Source organism: Periplaneta americana, chromosome 12 (assembly GCF_040183065.1).
Source record: "Periplaneta americana isolate PAMFEO1 chromosome 12, P.americana_PAMFEO1_priV1, whole genome shotgun sequence".
In the NCBI taxonomy this organism is placed as follows: domain Eukaryota; kingdom Metazoa; phylum Arthropoda; class Insecta; order Blattodea; family Blattidae; genus Periplaneta; species Periplaneta americana.
The window spans coordinates 8,996,073-9,021,462 of NC_091128.1; the positions used below are offsets into that span (position 1 = coordinate 8,996,073).

At 35.5% G+C, this 25,390-nt stretch overlaps 1 long non-coding RNA gene across 1 annotated transcript; it reads left to right on the top strand.

The window, feature by feature from the left end:
* The first annotated feature begins 892 nt into the window (after window positions 1–892).
* On the top strand, window positions 893–24,225 carry LOC138710013 (uncharacterized). The gene is made up of 3 exons (XR_011335015.1): window positions 893–1,190; window positions 11,492–11,675; window positions 24,020–24,225. It is a non-coding gene; the product is annotated as an uncharacterized lncRNA (long non-coding RNA).
* The last annotated feature ends 1,165 nt before the right edge of the window (window positions 24,226–25,390 follow it).

A 25,390-nucleotide genomic window follows, 5' to 3' on the forward strand; every position in this document is an offset into this window, starting at 1 on the left:
GCTTTATAGCATAGAATATAGCCTAACATATCCAATTATTACGTTTAACATATAAAAATTCAAAGATGAAATATATACAGATTTAATACCGGTACCTTAATAATAATAACATATTATAGAATGTAATATGTTTACCATTTAATAGTACTAAAATATTTACACAGTACAGTAAAATGTCAAGAATTCATCTAAAGAATAAAAGTGTGCGATATTAAGTAATTTTTTAGTTTTACCTTAAATAATGCAGGGTTTTGGTTATGATTCTTAATGTCTTCAGGAAGACCATTGAAAATTTTTACTGCCATGTAACGCACTCCCCTTTGATAGCATGATAAATTTGGTGATGGTGTATGAAAATCATTTTTTCTGCGGGTATTTGTGCTATGTATGGCTGAATTGGCTAGAAAATTTCATTTATTACATAAGAGGAAATTTATTAAAGAGTATATGTACTGATTTGTTAAGGTCAGAATTTCTCATTTAAAAAAAAAATGGTGTACATGATTCTCTAGCCTTTGCTCCAACTATTATTCTAATTGCTAAGGAGACAAGGAGAACAAGTGTGGGTTATTTATAATAACAATAATAATAATAGGCCTATTATTATTATTATTATTATTATTATTATTATTATTATTATTATTATTATTATTACTACTACTTATTTATTTATTCTGGTAAGGTTAAGGCTATCAGGCCTTCTCTTCCACTCCACCAGGACAGTGACAGTTCATTCCAGAGTTAGTCCACCGTTGTGGCTGAGAGGTTAGCGAGTCTAACTCTAAATCCAGCAGACACGGGTTCGATTTCCGGTCGGGATGAGTTGCCTGGATGAGGTTTTTTTGGGGTTTTTCTCTCACTCCTATGGATGAATATCAGGTAACTTTATCAGACAATTGGAACCCCACTCAACTTCGCCACTTCCTTTCCTCCCCTATCATCCTTTCATTCATCATCCCGTTACTTCTTCTGGTTTTCAGATCGCTCCTCCGAAGCTGCTGGCTCTCTCAACTGGCCTTCGTGGATTGTATTCAAGTGATGATGGATAGCTTCTGCAACGGAACCTGGGGCAAACCTTCTCTGTGGAGGATTTCCGCCTTGGACCGTTAAGGGAGCCTTGGAGGGGTTGCCGGAGCAGGAGTGGTACATGGACTCTGTTGGCTGTAGGGACCAGTTGTTAAGGGGGTCAAGTAAGTGGTTAGGTCGGTGCTCATAGAGGATTGGTGGGCACGCAACTCATCCCATATAGGGGGTGTACAATAGACCTCAGGTCGTAGTGCGTGGGATGTTCCCTCCCTCCCTCCTAACAAGAAAAAAAAATTCCAGAGTTATCACTCATAGGCACCTCCTGAGGAGAAAGACGTAGTTCTACGTGGACAGTGGATACAAAAGAGAACAAGAGGGCATACCCTCATTCATTCACAGGGTCTGCTGGGGCCTTTGCTATAAGTTCTTTATCAGGACTGAATAGCAGAATCGTGACGTCATACAAACGGGGCATGCTCTGCATGCCATTTCTCTTGGGTATATTTAATAGTGGTGCTTGGCGTTATTTACTCTAGTTAATAGTAAATTATATTAACAAGACAGTAATCAGCAGAATTATTATTTTATCTACCACCACCACCACCACTACTATTGCAACATACTTCTTTTCCTATTATGGATATATGCATGTTCTGCAGTCTTACATGTCGTACCAACATAACTTACGAGACATTACAAACGTTTCACCTATACTTGTTTTTTTTTTTTTTTTGAAAGATGGGACATGACAGGAGCGTTGCGATCGGAAAAATAACTGAATGTCGCATAGCGTGGTAGGCCTGTTGCTATGGTAACAACAATTGAGTTGCCAAACGTACCTTTTCCACGCGGGAAGTGCTTAATAGCTCTCTTTGCGGCATTTATTGTGCACACAATGTTAGCATTGATACGTTTCGTGTTTGATTCTCTGTCGATTTTTGTATTGTTTGCGTCAATTGTCAATTAATGTTTTAACATCAGCTATCTTAACGTCAATTGCTAGCTTCCATCAGCTGGCAGCATGGTAGTCCGTATTGGCAACATAGGACTGTAGTTCCCGAGCCCCTACAACCGAGGCTGTGCAGAAGTTTAGAGTAGGGACAAATTGAAGCTCATGTCCGCCGCCATGCTTTGGGAGAAGCACCGGCTAGCAGACGGCTGCATTATACAATGCTGAATGTTTAATATATATGTTTGGTGTCTCTTATAAGTCAATCTGAATGGATAAATGAAAAAAAATCTTAATAACATTTAAAGCGACCACATTAAAGACATAATCAAGCTTAGTTACTGTTAGTTTGACATGAAACGAAAGAAAACTGTAACAATTTGATAACGTAACTAAAGATGTTGTATAGTTATTTGACAACATATAGAGCAAACAGAAATACAAATGCATATTGTAGTAATAGTTCAGATGAAAAGAAAATTATTAGTATTAACTATTATTAACAAAACACTGCCTGTGTAAGACGTTACATTAGGCCTATATTGTAAACACGTTTGTTTTGATGTGCACGAGAAATGAACAATTATTATTTATTCGCTTCCATATCACATAATATAGGCCTACACCTGTAAAATAGAAACACGTACCTAATGTTTTAGTTAGAAATATAAGTAGGCCTATGTGCAATAGCTTATTATCAAAGCTGTAGTATGAAATAAACGTCACATGCATGAATTAGTCAATTAGTCATGTAATAGAACTTAGGCCTAGTGTACAGAACATCTTGCCTATTGATTCATTATTATTATTATTATTATTATTATTATTATTATTATTATTGACTCCGTTAAATATTGTCTTACAACATTTTTATATCGACATCTGCTCTAAGTCCACACCTGTGGAGTAATGGTTAGCGCGTCTAGCCGCGAAACCAGGTGGCCCGGGTTCGATTCCCGGTCGGGACAAGTTACCTGGTTGAGGTTTTTTCCGGGGTTTTCCCTCAACCCAATATGAGCAAATGCTGGGTAACTTTCGGTGTTGGACCCCGGACTCATTTCACCAGCATTATCACCTTCATCTCATTCAGACGCTAAATAACCTAAGCTGTTGATAAAGCGTCGTAAAATAACCTACTAAAATAAATAAAATAAATAAATAAAAAAGACATCTGCTCTTTATGTAGTACTTTCTTTTATTTGGTTATTTAATGACGCTGTATCAACTACTAGATTATTTAGCATCGATGGTATTGATGACAGCGAGATGATATTTGGCGAGACGAGGCCAAGGATCCGCCATAGATTACCTGACATTCACCTTACGGTTGGGGATATAAGAAAAAACCCAACCAGGAAATCAGTGGGAATCGAATCCACGACCGAGCGCGACTCCGGACCAACAGTCCTTAGCCCACTGAGCTACGGCAGTAGATACTTATTTACATTTATGGTCAGTTTAACAATTTAAAAAAAATATGATTCTCGCGAGGAATCTGGGATCCATTTTCTAAAATATGTTCCTGTAAGTGTAGAAAGATTGTACGAGTGTTCTACTTCTAGAGCACATTGTTTTCACATGATGTAAGAGTGGGTGGTAATATGTCATTGAACTGTCAACTCTGCATAATCGCTCTTTCACTTAAGCGGCATATTTCTATAATCTCAGATGATGGAATGACAAGACTCCCATTATTCTTTCGTTAAAAAAATAAAAGAGATTTTGTTTACTGCTGGTAGGCTACGTACCATAAAATTTATTACACCATATTTTTCTTAATGATTTAACAACAAAGCCAGCAATGAATACAATCACATTTTGAAAATATTGTGTCATTGAGAATGATGTAAGAATGAGGGAATTGCAATCAATGTCTGCAGTAGAAGAGTCATATCGCTTCTGATTCTCAAAACAATGAGGATTATTATTGCAGTGCGTTAGGTGTTTGGAAAATACCATTGGGTATATAGACATTTTTAGCGGACATCCCTCTCTTTGTAATATAATTTAAATAAATTATTTACGTATTTTCTAATGTATATAAAATAACATAAGTAAAAATAATCCATGTATTCGGTCATAGGAAATAGAAATAAATTAATAAGTCTATTTATGAGCAATATAAGGCGTTTATATTTAAGACAATGCTTAGTTACAATATTTAGATTTACTTCTGTTATTTTATATTATACGTTAGAAAATACGTAAATAAGTTTAGTTATATTATAGTGAAGGAGGAAATCCATTAAGGTAAACGCCTACATACTCAATGGTATTTTCTAAACTCTGAATGCTTTATAGAAACAATCATTCGTGCTCCCCAAACATGGCGTCGCGCAAACCTGCGCGAGAGGTTTCAAATTTGTACACGACACCAGCGCCAATTGTGTGTCTAGATATATAACTACAACGTCTTTGGTAGTTCCAAGCTCGGCTGCTTAACTGTCATGTCCCATCTTTAAAAAAAAAAACAAGTATAGTTTGCAATGTTCCAGAGGGATAGAAATTAGGCCATTTTCATACCTCAGGGAAGTGTGTAGGGGTAAGAAAATGGAGTGTTATGACAGGTTAGGTTAGTTTAGACTTTTATTACCGGTATATCTTACTTACTTATCTGTGACAGGTTAGATTATGGTAGTTTAGGGTTTGGGCGCGCTTCCGTACAGGGGCAGTGGCATTTCTCTAAGATTAGAGCCCAGTTTAGGTGTGTGTGTATTAATCGAAAAAAAAAAAAATGTCATGTAAATATCTCCTACTCTCAATATTTTCTAGCACCTAATTTTCGATTAATACATGCACACCTAAACTGGGCTCTAACCTTAGAGAAATGCCACTGCCCCTGTATGGAAGCGCGCTCTAGGGTTTTGTTATGTAGGCCTATAGGCAAATCTGTGTTAGGTTAGGTTAGTTTAGAATTTTAGTAACAGGTTAGGTTAGGTTAGGTTAGTTTAGTTTAGGCTTTTATTATGCTGTGCATATACGAAACTGTGACAGGTTGTTAGAATAGTTTAGGCTTTTGTTATGCTTTGTATAGGCGAATCTGTGACAGGTTAGGTTAGGTTAGTTTAGGCTTTTATTATGCTTTGCATATACGAAACTGTAACAGTTTAGGTTAGGATAGTTTAGGCTTTCGTAATGCCTTGTATAGGCGAATCTGTGACAAGTTAGGTTAGGTTAGATTAGTTTAGGATTTTAGTGACAGGTTAGGTTAGGTTAGTTTAAGCTTTTAATATCGTCAAGATGAAGGTGAAAGCGATTGAGTGTGGTGCTCTTGAACAGGTAGTGATTTTTTTTTCTATGTTGGCAGTTCAAGTCAGTCGATGTCTATTCCAAATTCGGCGGAAGTCATTCAAAGCTCGTTTCTTATTACTGTTAGTACAGAAATACGACAGTTAAAGCGTTAATGTATTACGCCGAATACCTAAAGGCGCTAGATCTTCAGCTGCGAGTCGCTTAAGTCACCAAATTGATTTTTGTTTATCGCACAATACTACTACCTCCTGGCATGATTTATTTCTTTTCGCATATTTAGCTCTTCGAGTTCCTAATCGTTCTGGTAATAAATCTCTAATATCTAAAATCAAAGACAATGTGACAAACTTCCCATCCAATCCTCCTCATGTCAGGAATCGTTCATATAAAGGTGATTCTCCTTCTAATCACATCCGTCGTGTAGAACAGAAAGTTTTGGAAGGAGATATCCGTGGCGCTGTTCGCTTCTTATCTTCAGATATGGGAGTTGCAGATCCAACAACTGCTACATATGATGTTTTAAAATCTAAACATCCACCTCCTTCTAGACCTTCCTCCTTCCCTGACCTTCCTGATCCTACAGCACCTCGTCTATCAGTCACCAGCGAAGACGTCTTGAAATCTCTACAGAGCTTTCCACAAGGTTCCGAGGCTGGTATCGATGGTTTACGACCTCAACACCTTAAGGATCTGGTTTCTGTATCTGCAGGTGATTCCAGTAAACGGCTTCTTTCTTCGTTAACCGACCTTTGCAATTTTCTGTTACATGGCGACTTAGATCCTGGGATTTGTCCTGTGTTTTACGGAGCTTTCCTTATTGCGATCAATAAGAAGGATGGTGGCATCAAACCTATTGCCATTGGGAACACTTTGCGAAGATTGGTATCCAAAATAGCTTGTGTTAGTGTCAAAGAAGAAATTAGTGCATATTTTAGACCGAATCAATTTGGCTTCAGTTCACCTCAGGGCTGTGAAAGTATTATTCACTCATTGCGCTCATTCATTTCCGCCAATTCTAACTCTGATAAAATCGTTCTTAAGTTAGATTTCAGAAATGCCGTCAATTGTATTGAAAGAGATACCATGTTGCAAGCTGTCAAACTTAAAATTCCACAACTTTTCCCCTATTTCTGGCAATCATACAGACACCCTTCTACTTTATATTTTGGTTCCAATACAATTATGTCTCAATCAGGTTGCCAACAAGGGGATCCGGCTGGCCCTTTACTTTTTAGTCTAACAATTCATCCCCTTATTAAAGAACTTATTAGTGAACTCAACCTTTTTTACTTAGATGATGGTTGCTTAAGTGGAGCCCCTTCAGATGTTTTGTAAGATCTTAATAAAATCATTCAATTCGGTTCAACTATAGTGTTAGAACTTAATCCTGATAAATGTGAAATTTATTTTTGTTCTAAGTTTAATCAAACTGTTTTCTCTTCTTTTCAAAAACTTGCTCCGGGTATTTTACTAATGTCAAAATCCACTTTAACGATTCTTGGATCTCCCGTCTTTTTGGAAGTTGCTGATCACATCGCTGAAGAAAAACTAATTTCTTTGCAATATTTCATCGATTGTTTAAAACTAATACATCCTCATATTTCTTATTATCTCCTTAAAAATTGCTTTCTAATCCCTAAGATGACTTACTTTATGCGTACTACTCCTTTATGGCTTCTTCCAACTTTCCTACATAAAGCTGATGCTCTTTTTCGATCCAGTTTGGAAATGATCCTCAATATAAGTTTTACCGATACTAGTTTGACTCAAGCCTCTCTCCCAATTAAATTTGGTGGTGTGGGCATTCGGAAACTTTCTGACGTTTGTATACCTCCTTTTCTTTCTTCTGCCTTTGGAGTTTTCCGTTGCATCAAATTGCTCTTTCCTTTATACAGTGATGCAGCTGAAATCTGCCATGTGCGTGATGCTCTGACAAGTTGGTATACTTCCTCACAAACCACTCATCCTCCTGCCCATCCTGAATTTCAAAAACATTGGGACGTTATCTTTTCCCAAAAAATTTTAGATACACTCCTTTCATCTTTCACATCCGAACAAGACATTGCACGTCTCCTAGCTCTTCAAGAGAGTGAGTCTGGAGCTTGGTTACACGCATTACCTTCTCCTCACATCGGCACTCTAATAGATAGTACATCCTTTAAAATCGCAATAGCTTTACGCCTTGGTTGTAAACTCTGTCAGCCACACCAAAGTATTTGCGGGGGAATTGGTGATATTTATGGTTATCATGCACTCAGCTGTGCGAGGAGCAAGGGTCGCATTCCCAGACATACATCACTCAATGATATCATTAAAAGATCTCTGACTTCTTGTGGCATCCCGTCTCTTTTGGAACCACCAGGTATTATTTGCGCAGATGGTAAACGACCCAATGGTCTGACCTTAATTCCATGGTCTAGAGGAAAATCTTTAATTTGGGACTCCACTTGCGTTGACACTCTAGCTCCATCTCACTTGCCGAATACCTCTAGACGCGCAGCATCTGCTGCTGAATTAGCCGTGAAGAAGAAAGTCAATAAATATGCTCATCTTTTAGACAATTATATCTTTGTCCCATTTGCTGTGGAGACCTTCGATCCTTGGAGTCATGACGCTAAAGTTTTGGTATCTCATATTGACCAAATTTTGATCTCCATTACTGGTGATCGCCGTTGCACTACTTATTTGCGTCAACGCTTAAGTATTGCTATTCAAAGCGGAAATGCAATGACCGTTTTGGGTACTCTTCCAGAGTCCAGCCCTTTGGACGAACTTTTTCTCCTCTAAAATTTTTTATCTCTATGTAAATGTTTATATTTAGTGTTTATATATGTGTAATTGTAACGGTGAAAATATTGTTAATCCAATAATTTTTTATTTATTTATTTTTTTTTCATAAGTGTATATTATTTTTGGGAGTGTTTTAGGAAGAGACTAGTGAAGTGCTTTGTGTGGAAAGTATCATTATATGGGACAGAAACATGGACATTACGATGAAGTGAAGAGAAGCAACTAGGAGCATTTGAAACATTTACAGTTCTTGCATGATGTATTTGTACCATTATCTTATAATATAGTGAGTCCAGCTTAGGTTTAACATCATAGCTATTTATAACTTTAGTTGTATTAGATTTTAGATTCAGACTGGAAATTCTTGTATATATGATGATATCTATGGCAATTCATGAAAAATACCACATCGTCGCACTGGCATAGTGTGTGTGATTAGCAGGCTACGAGACTTTGGACCCGATACAATAAGTTTACTTTGCATGCACTGTGGGTTGTTGACTCGCTGCAGGTAGGTAGAGATGTGTTGAGGTAACAACGTTGCTATTTAGAGTAGAGTACGGTAGTATGGGGAAACACACATATGTACATTCTGAAAGTAAATGTACATTACACAATAACAATTTCAAAAGAATGTGAAAAGCATTTATTCTCCTGTGTTTTATAAGCATTTGTGTTTAATTATACACATTGTTAATGGTGGAAATAAACATGTAGCAATTTTAATTTCTTATTTATCCTATTGGTCGTCTTTAGGAAGTGCAGTTACAGTACCGAATTGCAATGTAACTACAAGATACATTTTCAGTGTCTCAAACGTAAATCTTTTTCGGTTATCTGCCAAAGTTTGTACTGTGGAAAGCTGCGCTCTACGTTGCATAATGTGATAGGAGCAAAACGAAAAAACCTAACATCATTGCAGTCTCTAAGACACAGTCCTTTATTCTCAGGTGACTCTATGCCCACTAATTTACTGTTTATTTTACACAATGTTCCATAACCGTTATTTTTACATAAAATTGATTTCCACTTCTGTTTTACACGTTCAGTAACCGATGTATTTGGTGTCTCATTAATTCTCTGCGTCATTTTCTAAATTAATTTGAGAGCTTCCGGCATCTTTTGCTCTGACTTTTCTAACCGTGTAATAATTTCAGACACAGTTTGAAAATGGGTTTGTATGAAAATCAACTTATTCGTGTAATAGTTTCAGACACAGTTTGAAAATGGGTTTGTATGAAAATCAACTTATTCGTCAGAACCTTCAAATCCAGAGTGTTTTTCTTTGCATTTTTGTTGGCATTCATTCTACAGTACTCCCACCCACTATACGCTTTACCACTATACTCAGCATGCTGTTATGCGGATTTTCCATTGAACTGCTCTATTGGATCTGAAGTCTCGAAGCCTGGTGATTAGGATGGACAAAAATGTCGATTTAGACTCAACAGAATTTTAAAAGTTACCATTATTTATTGGCAAACCTCGTGTATTCTGGTACAGAGACTCAAGCATTTTGTGTCACACTCAAAGAACTTCGATATGAAGAGGTGGATTCCAAACTGGCATAAGTCCAAATGATAAGTTATGAGTGAAATGACGAAAAATGGTAAAATAAATTTAACACCTTTAGATCCGTTTCAAAAAAGCATATGCAAACACTGTCAAGACTTAGGAGAGTGTTAAATAAACTTACACAGTTATAGCCTATATAAACTGGAAAAGGATAAATTAAAATGCGAATAAAGCAAGTTAAAGTCTTAAAAAAAAAAGAACTTAGGACACTTTGGAATCCTCCTCTTCATATGTGCAACCCCCCCTCCCAGTGGCATGGCAGATGTCCAACCTGTACTCCACCTCCAACCAGATATTCAGAAACATTTGTGCTGTCGATAGCTTCACGAATTTTGTGTCACAAATCGTTGAAGTTATCCTGAGGAACATGATACACTTGGTCCTTCACAATATTTCACAGGAAAAAGTTCAGATGAGTAAGATCCAGTGAGCATGGGAACAAGTGAATGCTTCGGCTCGAATCGACTTCCTCAGGCTTCTTGCAAAGATAAATTCTTTCCACTTTTTTCTCAAACACCGTCCCTTTACTATCACAATAAAGCCCATTTCTCGTAATTGCTTGTCCCATTTAATTATGTTCACATCTAGGTAGGAACATCTTTGTGATGCCTACAATTAAATTCATTCCGAAATGCATGTTGTCTACACTTCACAGATTTCATTTCCATCAGTGAAAGAATGCAGAACAATTTCTATTGAGGTGTTGATATTGTCATCTTTGCTCATTCTAATCATGCACACCACACCAGCACCAAAGTATGGCATTTTTCATAAATTGTCACAGATATCATCATACTTACAACAATTTCGTATTGGAATCTTAATACTGTGAAAGTTATAAAAGGTCGTAATATTAAACCTATAAGCCAGACATATATACAGTACTTATATAATGTGTTATGATCTTAAGTTTTTCCATAATTTCGTAAGAGTAACATCACACAATATTGTATTAATTGTATTGTTCATGAATATAATTCTATGTGCTGTATTCTCTTTCATATAATAAGCATTAATATCTGTTGTAGATCACAATTCAGTCACATTTTTCTTTTCATTTTTATTGGTTTTCTGGAATCTTTGCTATTGTCATGGTATTCTTAAATTCTTTACGGACTTCTGTTTTCCTGTTTTTAACTTGTTTATATTATCGTTTCTCAGAATTATTGGGAATATTATTTTGTAAAATATTTTAAAGTATTAATAACTTACTGTTCATGTTACCTTAAGCTTTCTCACAACCAACAAAATATGATATATGGTGATAAAAGTCGTTCTTTTACAATATTGCGTATACAACTTGTGCTCTTCTTAAAGTGACACTTTTCTCTCTCTAAGACATTCTCAAATCATGTTTGAATTCATTTTGTATGAAGCAGATAATTCATTACTATATTTTCTTTTACCTTGTTTATTAAAGCAGTCCTTATTTTCAATTTCTTTGTATCTGTTTATTTCATTCATTCGTAATTGTCTGCCCAAGGACAGATCTATCAGTCCAAATCCAATTTTTTCCAATCTTTCCTCTTTCCCTCCTACTTCTTAAACAATCTATACAATCTCTATATCTTAATATTGATCTGCTTATTGTTGTTGTTTAGTCAACTGTCCTAAGACAGGTCTGAACCTCATAAGTGACACCATAAAGCATCACTCATGAGGCACCTAGGCCAGGAGATAATGGGGTAGGGTGGCCAGTTCCTTTCCCCCTCCATTGCATACATCGCTGACTAGTTACATATTACACTAATCAGACTTCAGATGTATACAAACAATTGATCTTCCTCTGATACATATCATCAAGTGATGTACTAGATCTGTTTATTATTCTTCTTCACTAATTTATGGTCTTTTAAATTTTTTAATGCAAAATAAAAATTAGAACTGTTACTTCCTCAGGAGGCAACAAAACTATGTCAGCATCAGAGAGATGGCGGCGAAAGAAAGCTGGACAAGATGATGGTCAGCAGGGAAACCAGCAGCAAGTAACAGATTTGACGGAACTGGCTAATCGTCTCCTTACCGAAACTGGTAACATGGATATTTACCAGGAAAGCTATGAACATACAGTATATCGAAGTTGGTAAGTTCATTCAGATAAATATCTAGAATGGCTTTCTTACATAAATTTCAGAGATATACGGTCTTACTGATAAACCATATATAGTTTTTATATGAGACTTAAGTAGAGCTGTGACAGAAAACATGACTAATAAGCCATGCATAAGCTATGGATGTATAAACAGCCTGTAATTATACATGGGAATTGCTTTGCAGTAGTTATATACACGAAATCCCTTGTTTAAGTGTTGTACAGAGATAAAAAAATGGCCACCCCTCTAACAGCTGTTTGTATAGATTGTCATTTTATGATGATGGTTGCCTTGTAACCACAGAAGAACAAACCAAAGAGCACAGAAGAATTAGAATAATATTGCTGTAGCTGTACTCTTTGACCAAAATATAGTGTGGTAATCGACCAGGTCCTGTTGTACTGTTGATACTTAGTGTGGCACACTAGCACTCACTATCGGATGCAATAGAGAACCACAATTTTATTATTCTATCACCTTTTGTAATGAAATAATGACGAAACTATGACATAGCTATGTAACAGTTGTACTGTTATACATGACGTATGTAGTGATTATTAGTAAAGAATTTACATACGACTTACAAACGAGTTATTCATTGTGTAAGTATAAGACAGTTAAACGTCGTCTGTATAAGAGTTTTTATTAGTAAGACATTAATAAAAAAGTCTGCCAGAGACAATTCTGAAATGTTATAAAGTCATGGCAATTCCAACTTTGTAATACAGCTCAGAAACATGAACCTTAACATTTTGACAACTTCAAAAATAGAAGTGCAGAAATGAGAACTCCTGAGACCTTTGGTTGGATATACTTTATATGATCACAAATGGAATGTCGACATCAGGAATGAATTAAACATAACTGCCATCACCGGTACCATATCAACATACAGAAACAACGGGTATGAACATGTATCACTGACGCCCAATAACAGGCTGCCTCAGAGGCTATTTCACTACAATCCTTGTGGGAAGAGATACCTTGGGCGACCAAAAGTGCAATGATGAGACCAGCTTTCAGCCAGCATCCAACATGGACCCTATTCTACAAAAGTGTGGTCTAAGACAGCGTTTCTCAAACTTTTTTGAAGTGGGGACCACTTTTTTAAGTCAAAACAGTTCCGCGGACCACCTTACTTTTGTTCCCTTCAAAAGCAAATTTATCATTTTTGTAGCATATTTTAATACCAGTATACTTATATTTTAAAATAAAATTAATCAATTATAATACTTTTGTAATTATGTATTTGTAGCCAATCACAAGTAACTTACAACAAATTCTGTGCATTGTTGATTCATCGCTTGCCTGTTAGCAGTTAGTTGTTTGAAATTCTTCTTATGTGGTACATGCTGTAGTTGTCCACGTCTCTATTATATAGTGTCCATTATAAATAATGGAAAACTGGCTTCGATCCGGATCTTTGAAAAGAAAGGAACGCTTCATTTAGACAATGCTAATAGTTCAGAAGCTGTGTGTGGAGAAATATATTAATTACAGTGCCATTAAAGAAATATCTAGTTCTAGTGGTAGCTATTCAAAGAAGAAATACTTTCGTAAATAAGACAAGAGTTATTTGGAACTTGGATTTACTTGGTGTGGCAATGAGAGTGAACCAAAACCTCGATGCATTGTTTGTTACTAAGTACTTTCAAACGAGTGTATGAAACCCGCGAAATTTAAATGGCACTTAGAGACAAAACACGCAAGTTTAAAAAGTAAATCTGTGGGATTTTAAAATAGACGGAGTCTAAAATTTCTTATATCGTCATCTGGAAAAACAAATAAAAAAATTAATGCAGAAACATGCCCAATTTTCAACAAGTAAAGATGCAATTTGGCATGTTCTATTACACTGGTCGACAATGAATTTTCACCAAAAGTATTATATGTACAGTATGTTAGATATTGTTGCGCTGATTTCAGATCTGGTTTTACTTATGTCATATCACAAATAGTTTTCAATCTATTCATAATAATCTCTTAAGTCGCTCCATTTATTTCCGTGCGGCTAATAGTGCGGCACTCTTTAGTTAGTGCCTTATCTTTTGCTGCGTACCCCACATGTAAACTTCCTGTCCTAGATAAAATTTATCTTGTCCTTTTTCATCCCCATGGAATCATCTTCCTCAGTCACAGTTTGTAGATTGAACGATACACAATCGTATTACAGAGTTATAGTGAATCTTGTGTGATAGTGATATATTTTGAGTGCTGTGTATTTTACATCAATTAATAAGGTGAGTAGGCCTGTATCTTTTACTGGTGCATGTAGTTTTTCATAGGTACCTTGTTTAACTAAAAATATAATACATAATCTCGCAATTCTTATTGGGGAACATTCCAAACGCCCCCTCCCTTAATTTTGGGAACTCATTAGGACCTCAGTATATTTACGCATTCTAAAAAATATAATTTATTTGGAGAAATTGTACGAAAATAGAAGTAAAGGTACTAATAGGCTTTATTCTGTTGCAGATTAAATCAACTATCATGCCCCGAAAATGTCTAAATCATCCCAACAGCTTCTGCTACATATGCGGTTCCTTCACCCCGAAATCTCAACGGCGTACAATCACTCCACGGCTTCAGAAATTGTATCAATTGTACTTTGGTTGTCCTCTTGCTGATCAGGATAAAGGGTGGCCACCACATGTTGTATGTAAACCCTGTTCGACAGGCTTAGGGGACTGGGTACAAAAGAAGAAAAGGTCGATGCCATTTGCTATCCCAATGATATGGCGAGAACCGAAAAATCACACTGACGATTGTTATTTTTGTTGTGTTAACATTAAGGGGTTTTCTGCCAGAAACAAACACAAAATTGTATACCCAAATATTGAATCTGCAATGAGGCCGGTCCCGCATGATGACAACTTACCCATTCCAAAACCTCCAGAAAATGAAATGGAACTGTTCCAGGAAGTAGACTGTGACTTAGGCAGTGATAGTGAAAATTTAGAATGTGCTTCTGATCGTGAATACATTTCTGAGTTTACTAGTTCCGAACCACAGCGATTTACCCAACATGAACTAAACAATCTCATTAGAGATCTTTCACTACCAAAAGATAAGGCGGAACTTCTAGCTTCTAGGCTTAGAGAGAAACATCTTGTTGAAGAAGACGTCAGGATATGCCACTATAGAAAACGGACAAAATATTTAGAAAAGTTTTTTCTTTAGATGGTCCAGTGGTCTTCTGCAACGATGTGCCTGGACTCTTTGAGGGACTAAAACAACAATATGTTGCATCAGACTGGAGGTTATTTATTTACTCTTCCCAGCAAAGTTTGAAGGCCGTTCTTCTGCACAATGGCAATTTAAAAGCTTCTGTACCCATTGCCCACTCTGTGCATTTAAAAGAAACCTATGAAAATACGAACATAGTACTCAAATCAATTCAGTACGATGTACACCAGTGGCATATATGTGGAGATCTGAAAGTCATTGGCATGTTGATGGGTATGCAAGGGGGGTTTACAAAATTCTGCTGCTTCCTTTGTCTATGGGCAGCCGAAATACAAGTGAACATTACACCAAACGAGACTGGAAATCTAAAAGCACTTACAACCCAGGTGAAGAAAATGTCCAGCATATCCCTCTAGTTGACAATCAAAAAATACTGCTTCCCCCTCTCCATATAAAGCTTGGCTTAACGAAAACCTTTGTGAAGACGCTTGGAAGGAGAACTTCAAAAGGATTCTAGTATCTGAGTGAAAAATTTTGTCGTGTGTCAGCTGCTAAACTACGAGAAGGGGTCTTAATGGGCCCACAAATTAGAGAGCTACTGCGGGATCAAAAATTCGGATGAGATTGAAGTAAAAGCTTGGAAAAGCTTCAAGTGGCTGTGTATAAACTTCTTAGGGAAGACAAAGTCTCCGGACTACAAAAAAGGAGTTAAGGAATTACTGGATGCATATAAAGAAATGGGTTGCCGTATGTCCCTAAAACTTCATTTCCTTCATTCTCATTTGGATTTTTTTCCAACCAACCTTGGTGATGTCAGTGACGAGATGGGTGAAAGGTTTCACCAAGACATCAAATCGATGGAGAAACGTTACCAGGGTTTCTGGAATGAATCCATGATGTCAGATTATTGTTGGATGCTGTATCGCGATGACACAGAAAAACAACATAAAAGACAATCATCTACTAAGCACTTCTAGCTTCCAGTTCTCTAGAAATCTATAATCCTGTTTTTAATTATCACTATAAGTGTCATAATAATTAATAATATAGAAATCTGATCATTTTATCATTATATAAGTGTATTTGTTGTATTGATAACATTTAAATGTTTGTGTATTTCCATAAATTTAAAGTATTGTGTGTAATTATAAATCTATACTTGACATGAAGAAACGGAAGGTGTATACGTAATCTGCATGAAAAATTGGTCTAGAAAAGTATAATTTGATCTCTGGCGATTAAAAAAAGTTAAATTTTGTCGACCAGTGAATTATTGGTGCACAACGTACAGTATGTGCCCATTTCAATGTGCAGACTGGGTGTCGGCAAAACTATTAACAAATTCATCAATACATGAAAAGGTTCGGTACTTTGGTCCTCTGTTATGAATTTGGGTGGCCCCTGGCTGGGTTACAGGCTCGGCACCAGATGTGCAGGGAAAAGATGGCGAGAAACGCCACTTTATAGTGCTTTAAATCCCTCTTTTGTTGCTGAGAGTAGAGTGGCAGGTGGGTAGATGCGTAGGGTAAGAAATTTCATAAAATATTAGTACTGGGAGAAAAAATTAAAGGCAATTGCCATGTGTCATTTTACAAACTCTGAGATTTTCAGCTATAGTGTACCGTAGTACGCAATACGTTGAAATTTTAGTTTTTCTTCTGTCTCTTTTGAAGGACTACAAGGGCAGAACTCGAGGACCACAGTTTGAGAACGCTGGTCTAAGACATTACAAGTGTATCAGTGGCGTGCATTCTGGGTAGGCTAGGTCTGCTGCGCCTACCCAGACAGACAGGAAGAAATTTATTAAATTTGTATTTAAAAGTAATACTGTTAATTTAAGAAAGTCTGCAGAGTCCTTAACTAATTTCAGCAAATTTTGGCTTGGCATCCTATTTTCATTTTCTTTTGGCTGGTACTGTACGTCGCAATTCAATTATTGTCCGCTGTGTGCTCGCTCTCGCGTCATCTTTCGTCACTGGAGAGTTGGGCAACTTGGCTTGCTGAGACTACCTGGCCCTGCAGTGAGTGTAGTGTTTCCCTTCATAGTCAGTACATTAGAACAGATGGCGCATGCGCCCTGATTTATGTGTCTTGCCCATTGCCATAATACGTTAGGGTGGTAGGCGCTAATGGAAGCACTTTTGGTGATGAAATTACTGTATTATAGTGTTTATTTGAACTTCTAGTGGTAAAGTGAGTGTGTTATAGAGTTTATTTAAACAAAGTGAGGTATAACTAGTAGGATATTGTTGTAATATGGCAGAAGATCACTGTATAATTGAACAGATTTTTAAAAAGCCTTTCGGTTGTAGATCATTTAACAAAAAAGTTTAAATTGAAACTGTGGGGGGAAGACCAGTGCCTGCGCTTCCGAACTTAAAGTTTTTGCATAAAGAAAAGAGTACAGAATATTTACGTTATTTCAATGTGAACCAATATGTGAAAACTAATTAGCTAACTGGATGCAGTCATCTTAATAAATTATTTTGCTGGCCATGCTTATTATTTTGTAACGAACAAAGTGTGTGGAACAAAGAGGGTTATAATAATTTAAATACCGTGAATTGCTGGTGGACTTTTTTAAAAATATACTCAACAACTCATCAGACTGGGAAAGTGAAACTGTTGCTCTTGCGCATAGATATTTATCTTTCCTATCAGAGTTTGAGACCGAATTTCTGCTAAATGTGTTATCGAAGATCTATGCATACACTGACATTCTGTACAACATTCTTCAGACGGAGCATTTGGATATTCTGTATTGTGTAGAAAAGGTTAATGAAACAAAACGTATTGTTCTACATGAGAGAGACAGATTTGATGCATTATGGCGTGATGTTTGTAATGAAGTCGAATGTGAAGAAGTGCCGCGAAAAAGAAAATGCCTGGAAAATGATGTCATAAAATACAGGAGAATATTTTTTGAAATAATAGACAATGTGACAAACCATATTACAGATAGGTTTGGAAATCTCCCTAAGTTGGGATTTATTTCATTGCTTGATCCAACCAAATTTCAGTCTTATAAATTAAATTTTCCTAATTCCGCCCTGAATGCGCTGAATGTAAAGCACAGTGCAGTGTTTCATATAGTTCGTATTGACAGTCCTATATTCAATGGAAGAGTTTCGTGGAAAATACCCTCATGAACTGGTGACACATTTAAAATCAAAACAATTCCACACAGCATTTGTCGAATTGTACAAATTGACCCTACTGGTTTTGACCATACCAAGCACATCTGCATCTCCTGAGAGGTCATTTTCTGCCCTTAAGCGGATTAAATCATTTCAAAGATCAACTCAAGGGCAAGAAAGATTGAGCAGTCTAGCCTTGATGTCCATTGAGAAGAAAAAGCTGAAAGAAATCCGAAAATCCCCTACATTCCACAGCGATGTCATTGAGGAGTTTTCTAAAATGGAACGCAGAATGCAGTTCACCTTCAAGTAAATAAGTTATGATTTATTTAATTACTAATTTATTTTATCATTAGTTTCCGGAGGTTTCTGTTTTCTTACCCTCATTCTGGCTGCTGCTCTGGTTTGATGTCATAACTCACTAAAATTATATCAAATATCAAATTATCAATATGTTCGAGATATTGTAAGTTGTATACCTCTGTAGCATGCAAACATGAAGAGCCTACCCTAATGCAATAGGATCCGCACGCCACTGAAGTGTATTGAGCTGTAACTAATAGTTATTAGTCACAAAGATTTCTTGTACATTTGTACTTTATTACTCCATACTTACAACAGTAGAGTTGTAACTTTATATTCCACAATACTATACAAGAACTTTTACTAATAATTAATAATGTATTAAACCATACACCATACGAATATGGTGTATAATACAATTTTGTGCTGTAAATTACTATGAACTGAATATTTTCAACGAAATTGCAAAACGATTTTGAATCTTCATTTGTCACCTCTAACATAAGAGTGCTGAAAGCATCAAGCACACTTCTCACTTCTCCCTATCCACTTCCTAACCCACACTTTTCTTTTCCCTTTCTTATTTTTATTTTTTCACTTTTATTAAAGGGAGTTATCAAGCCCTATCTCACTAATGTTAAAACAGCAATATTAATGACCCGTTATCTCAGAACATACTAGGTATAGAAATGTGTTATTTTTTAATGGTATAGAAATGAGTGCACTGATTCGTTTTGATGATAAAATATCTAATAGAAAAACAATATTTTTTATAAATTTCTAAAATTAAAAACAAGAATTAGATATTTTATTTATTTTTATTATTATTATTATTTTTAATAACCTATTACAGCAAACTCAATCAAAGGAATTCCATATCATCACATTGTTACCTGAAATGTATCGTAAAAATTTAATGCAGATAGACCTAGTAGTTTCTGAGAAAACGGGTCATTTATGTTGAAAAATGTAGTTTTAAGTAAATCATATTTAAAGTAAAAATTTCTATAAAAATTCACTTATTACAGAAAAAATGTTTTAAAACCCATCCGGTTGGTAGTCCTCATCTTCTTCTCTCTCCTGCTCACCTAATACTGCCCTCCTTCTCTTAGATCTTGCCTCTTAGGTTGTGTTTGTTACCTCTATCTCACTCGCAATGTGTCCAAGTTCTCCATGTTTTTCGAGGTATTATATCCTATTTGAATACCAAATCCTTCAACGTCTGTATTCTTGCAGTGTATTCGTCATTAATGTGAGTACAGCATCTAGTACACCAAGTTCAACGTTGACATACCAACAAACACATTTTTTGGGACATGGTACCAAACAATGTTATTGAACGATTCATTAGTATTCTGAATTTTTTCTCTCAAACGTTTTTTAGCAAACCAGAATGGATAAGATCTTGAAACACAGACTTTATGAAGCATTAATTTTACTATAAAACAAGCCAAACCACAGCCTTCTAAGACAATTTTAGTTCCTGAGATAATAATTTTTTTGTGAAAAGTGATAAATTTTTTTCTCTGAAACATAAATACACTAATATATTTTTTAAAATATTTAAAATAGTAAATATTCGAATATTTTCATAAACCAAATACCAAATTAAGCAGAATGAACCATACTGTCATAAAATGTAAAAAATAAAGATGCAAATATATATATATATATATATATATATATATATATATATTTTTCCCCCCCCCCCCCATGTTGGGTCTTGATGATTCCCTTAATTTAACAATTCTGGCCATGGCTTCAACCATTTCCACTTCTAACATTTTCTTATGATAGTATGGTCTCATTCTGAGTCTCATGTAAACACTTCCCATCATGAGAGTGAACTATAGCAACTGTCATGATAGAACTGTCGCTGTGTAAAGAAGGCTTTAATCTGTGTAGTGTAAAGTAGGTTCACTTTGTGTTTCTCAATGTACCATAACTGACAACTCAAGTAGTGCTAGCTATCAGGGATTTCTTCAGTTATTTGTGCCATAGACCATTTATCACAAAAATCTCATGCATTGGTCTCCTGGAAAAATGATAGGTACAATGCAGTAGATTTCCATTGATTTCTGCAATAGCCATAAGGATGATTGTGTGAATTATGAAGCAATGGTGGAATGAGAGTACAGGAAAGGGAACATTCTGGAAAAACTTAATCCGACATCATCATTGTCCTTATAAATTTTACTTAGACTTCCTTGTATTGGAAAGTCTGTGCTCTAGTTGTTTGGGAATGAAACATCAGATTCATCTCACACCTGAAAAGAAGATTCTGAAATGTTGTACCTCTCAGCCATAATAATTCCAAGCTACATGCATAACTCAGTGCTTAGTATATTTATGAATAGGGATTGGATTTCTGTGACATGTCATATTTTTATCCCAGTCTCTTTTTTATAAGCTTAAGTTAAATAAACATATTTCTAGCGTTTTTAAACATATCACAGTGTTTATTGATTATGTTGTTGTTGACCAATACTAAGGATCTTAGATTTCTTCCATTCTCCTGAGGGCGTCCCAATAGTATTTGGTGAGCTGCGATGGTAAATCAGCATCTAATTTCTTTATTGCTGGGCATTGTAGCAAATGTTCTTTATCCATGATGAAGTTCTGATTTCTACAGAGGGTGCACTGTGGATGCTGGTAGATATTAATTCGATGTAGATGAGAGGTGAGACAATCATGTTGAGTTGGTAAGCGAAATATAGCAACAGCCTTTTTTGGTGGTAAATCTGGGATGTTATTACTGTCTAGCAGAATGTTCCAAGGTTTGTCTTCGCTTTTCTTCAGGAATTCCTGTTTACAAAAGGACTGAACTAAGCGTTTGATCCTGACTTTTGAGGCATGAAAAGAGATTGTATTATTTTGAGTTCGTCTGATGTTTGTTCCTTTTTTGGCCAGGAAGTCAGCTTTCTCATTACCTACTATTCCACAGTGTGAGGGTATCCATTGAAAAACTACCTCTTTACGAGCCCTTGTAGCATTTTAAGACCAGAAAGAATCTATCTTACGAGTCTGTTTTCTGGAGGACTTGATGTTAGTCCTTGGAGTCCAGATTTATAATCACTAAGTATAACCACTTTGTTAAATTTATGTATGTGATGAAAAATCTGTTTCAGGGCTTCTAATTCACCATCATAATGAGTGGACAGTGTTCCAAGAGATATGTAGGAGCTAAAAATGTCACTGTAGATTCCTGCTCCAGCATTACTATGTTTATCAAGCAGAGATCCATCTGTATAAATATGAAGCCATTCAGATTTTGGATATCTTGTACATATGGTTTCAATCGCTAATGATTTTAATACTGATTGGTCGATGTCACGTTTTGCAGTGATGTATTGTATCAGATCATTTTCACATTTAATTTCAGGCTGAGAGAGTGGGTGTACTGAGAGTAGAAGCTTTTCTATATTATCAGTTGTTTGTACATTGTATTTACTTTGTAATTTATAAATATCCTGGAAGAAGCCAGATTATGTTTTGAGTTTCCGTTAAGAATTTTTATACTTCCTCCAAAAATCATTGTTTATTGTTTATAAAAATGCATATTTTAGCATTAAGTCATATTTGATCAAAAATGGTAGAAAAGCACATTTTTAATTACAACAGTCTTAACAGTTCTCCAAACATGTTTTGTGTCAATAATGACAGAAGATTTTGTTTGGATTTGGTTATTTATTGGATTTATTTTCCTTAGAAATATTTTGTGGTTAAATGAAGTTTGAAGGTAACTGGATTCGCCAGCAGTAAGTTGTCAAAACACAGAGGACAAAAGTATGTTAGAATTATGGTCAAATTGTTGCTGATCGGTCTCACCTTCATCCTCTTCACCCCTTCCAAACATGTGACACTTAAGAGGTTCTAATTCTACTGTTGCCGTAACAGTCAGTGACCCTGTTAACATAGCTGTAACAAAATTAGTCATGCAGAGGACAGACGGATATTTTTTACCCGTCTTTTGCCCTGCTATATTTATAGGCTGAACAGTCTGCAATGGCCAGTACAAAGAGTTAATATTCACGAAAACAGTTTTGTAAAATAGCCAATGATTTGTTCTGCGTCATATTTCCAGTTTTTTTTTGCTATATTTGAGTACTTTTATGGCCTAAGTGCATATATATTTCCAGAGTTTTTAGTAACAGAAATCCGAGCCCTTTTGCTGGTCTAGTCACTACCACGGTCACAGGAGAGCCAGTCCTAGCAGTTCCTCGTCATAGAGTGTGGAGTTCAATGTTAGAGAAGGCTCATGGCCTTAACTCTGCCAGGTTAGATAAAACCATTAACTTATTATTTTTATTATTACTATTCATCCTCTTTTACTGTCTCAGTCCCTCGTCAATCGAATTCTCTACTCAGGATATTAGGGGCTACCAGACAATAACTACTTTCAAGAATAGGCTAAGCAATTTCTTACGAACAATTCAATTGCAATGGACACCTGCACATTGCGGAATTGCTGGAAATGAAACTGCTGACTTTCTTGCCAAAAAAGGATCCAATTTAATTCAGAATACAAATACAAGCCTACCTTTTACATCCATCAAAAGACTAATTAAAAATAAATATAAAATCAAGCAAAACCAAGCACTATGTACCAAAGCCAAAGATAAAAAAATGGAGCATTTTAATAAAAAAAGCAGAAATTATTCCAGAAATCCCATGTAAATCTGCAGTAGCAAAATTCAGACTGCTTACAGAACATGATTATTTGGCCAAACACTTGAATAAAATAGGAATTTACACAAATCCAAATTGCCCTCTATGCAACAAAGAAGAAGAAATGACTGAAGATCATCTCATAACCTGTGAAGTTCTACCTGATGGATCCACCACAGAGAAATATTGGAGAGTAAGAACGCTAATGGCTTCGTTGCCAAAGCCCGGCATTAGATAACAACAACATTTCTTACGAACATAGTCAAATTGAAGTTATAATTGCAATCATGATTGAGTTTAATCATTTCATCATATTGTAGGTTTCATAATGATGATTATTATTATTATTATTATTATTATTATTATTATTATTATTATTATTATTATTAGTATTACATAATTATTGTATTGGTATTTTGGGATGACAAAAGAAACTGTATTTATTGTGTTACATTAATGATGTATTATGTAGCTATTATATTATATTATATATGTTAAATGTTATGTTTTATGTAACGATGCTCGCAACTGCCGAGGTTATATCAGCGTTGCTGGTGTGCTGGTATTTTGTCCCGCAGGTGTTCTTTTACATGCCAGTAAATCTACTGACATGCGCCTGTCGCATTTAAGCACACTTTGAGCAATATACTAATTTTATATCATACTGATTGAGTGGAAGAGAAGGATGAATGTCCTTAACTATGTCAATTAAAATAAAACATATTACATAAAAGGAATGAGTATTTGGAAAAATTTTAGTTGAAAATACATTTTTTTATTATTTTAAAAGTCGGCTTGGTGGCACAGTCAGTAGAGTGCTGGTTTTCTGTGCCCGAGGTTGCTTAAATGCGACAGGCTCATGTCAGTAGATTTATTGGCATGTAAAAGAACTCTTGTGGGACAAAATTCTGGCACATCAGCGGTCCTTATATAACCTCGGCAGTTATGAGTGTCCTTAAATAAAACATAATTTTTAAATTATTTTTAGAATTTTGGTAACTTGTAATTATTATTTATTGTATTTATGTTCATTTCAGATTGAGGATTCAGAACGTAAAAATGTCAAGAAAGAGAGTAGATCAGCAATAAATTATGATGATGCATTGGATATGTATGCTGAAGACTTTGATGAAAAGGAAAAAGCAAGACTTGAAAAGAAAAAGGAAGGAGTATCTAGTGCTGGTACAGGAGAAGAAAATGGAAATAGAATTGATGATACATCCAGAAGTGCATACAAAGAGAGCGAAGGTATTTATAATGCCATAGTCAGGCATTCAAATTTATAATAATAGTAGAGTGATAGTGATGTGTGTGTTCGTGTGTACATACATGCACATGTGAGTGTGCATGTGTTTTCTTTCGTTCAACTCCTGTAAGCCATCAGAATTTTTATATGTGTCAGTATTTAAGATCTGTCTGAAACGTTTAGAGGCACTAATTAAAAAAAAAATAGCATATATCATAGTGAGGATCATTTAAGAGCAGTTCTTAAATGGCTAATTTGACTGTCTCTTCAGTATTGACAACTAATACCAGATATCACCAAAGAGGGTAAAATCACAATGCCTTGTACTATAATAATAATAATAATAATAATAATAATAATAATAATAATAATAATAATAATAATATACTGTAGTATTAACAATAACATTGTCTTGCTTATGCACAGTAGTGGCAAAAAAAAAACCGGACTTACCCTTGTAGCTGATTTCAGAGCCTTGTTCACTCCAGAGCACGATAGATTGGTAACTAAGACTTTCGTGGTTCGAATCCTGCCTTCGAAGGAAACTTTTTTTTGTTCCTTATTCAAATTTATTCCCAATACTTTTCGATTGCTGGTAAAAATTCATGTTCTGGGAATAATAAGTTAATTAAGTAGTAAAATATCGCTGCAATCGAAAAGTATTGGGAATAAATTTGAATAAGGAACAAAAAAAAGTTTCCTTCCAAGGCAGGATTCGAACCACGAAAGTCTTAGTTACCAGTCTATCGTGCTCTGGAGTGAACAAGGCTCTGAAATCAGCTACAAGGGTCGGCCCAGTTTTTTTTGCCACTACTGTACTTATTTACCACATCTCATCTTTATGTTGGGAGGTGTTTGTAAATGGTTCAATAATTTGTGAAAGAGTATATTTTTCTCCCGGACCTCTCACACATTATGTTGATAATTAGTAGATTAATATGATCTAATGTTTTATTTTCAAAAGACCAAATATTTTACAAGTTTTTGGACATTGAATCTAAGTTGTCTTGGCTAGGTAATAGGTACTGTTTTGTTTCCCTAAAGTTTGCAGCATTTACTCATAGAGAGATCAGCTGTTAATGTATGCTTTTCAAGGAGCTATTGTTGAAGAAATGTTTTGAGGGTCTGCACTGTTAATTCCAGGATCAACTTTTTACTCTGT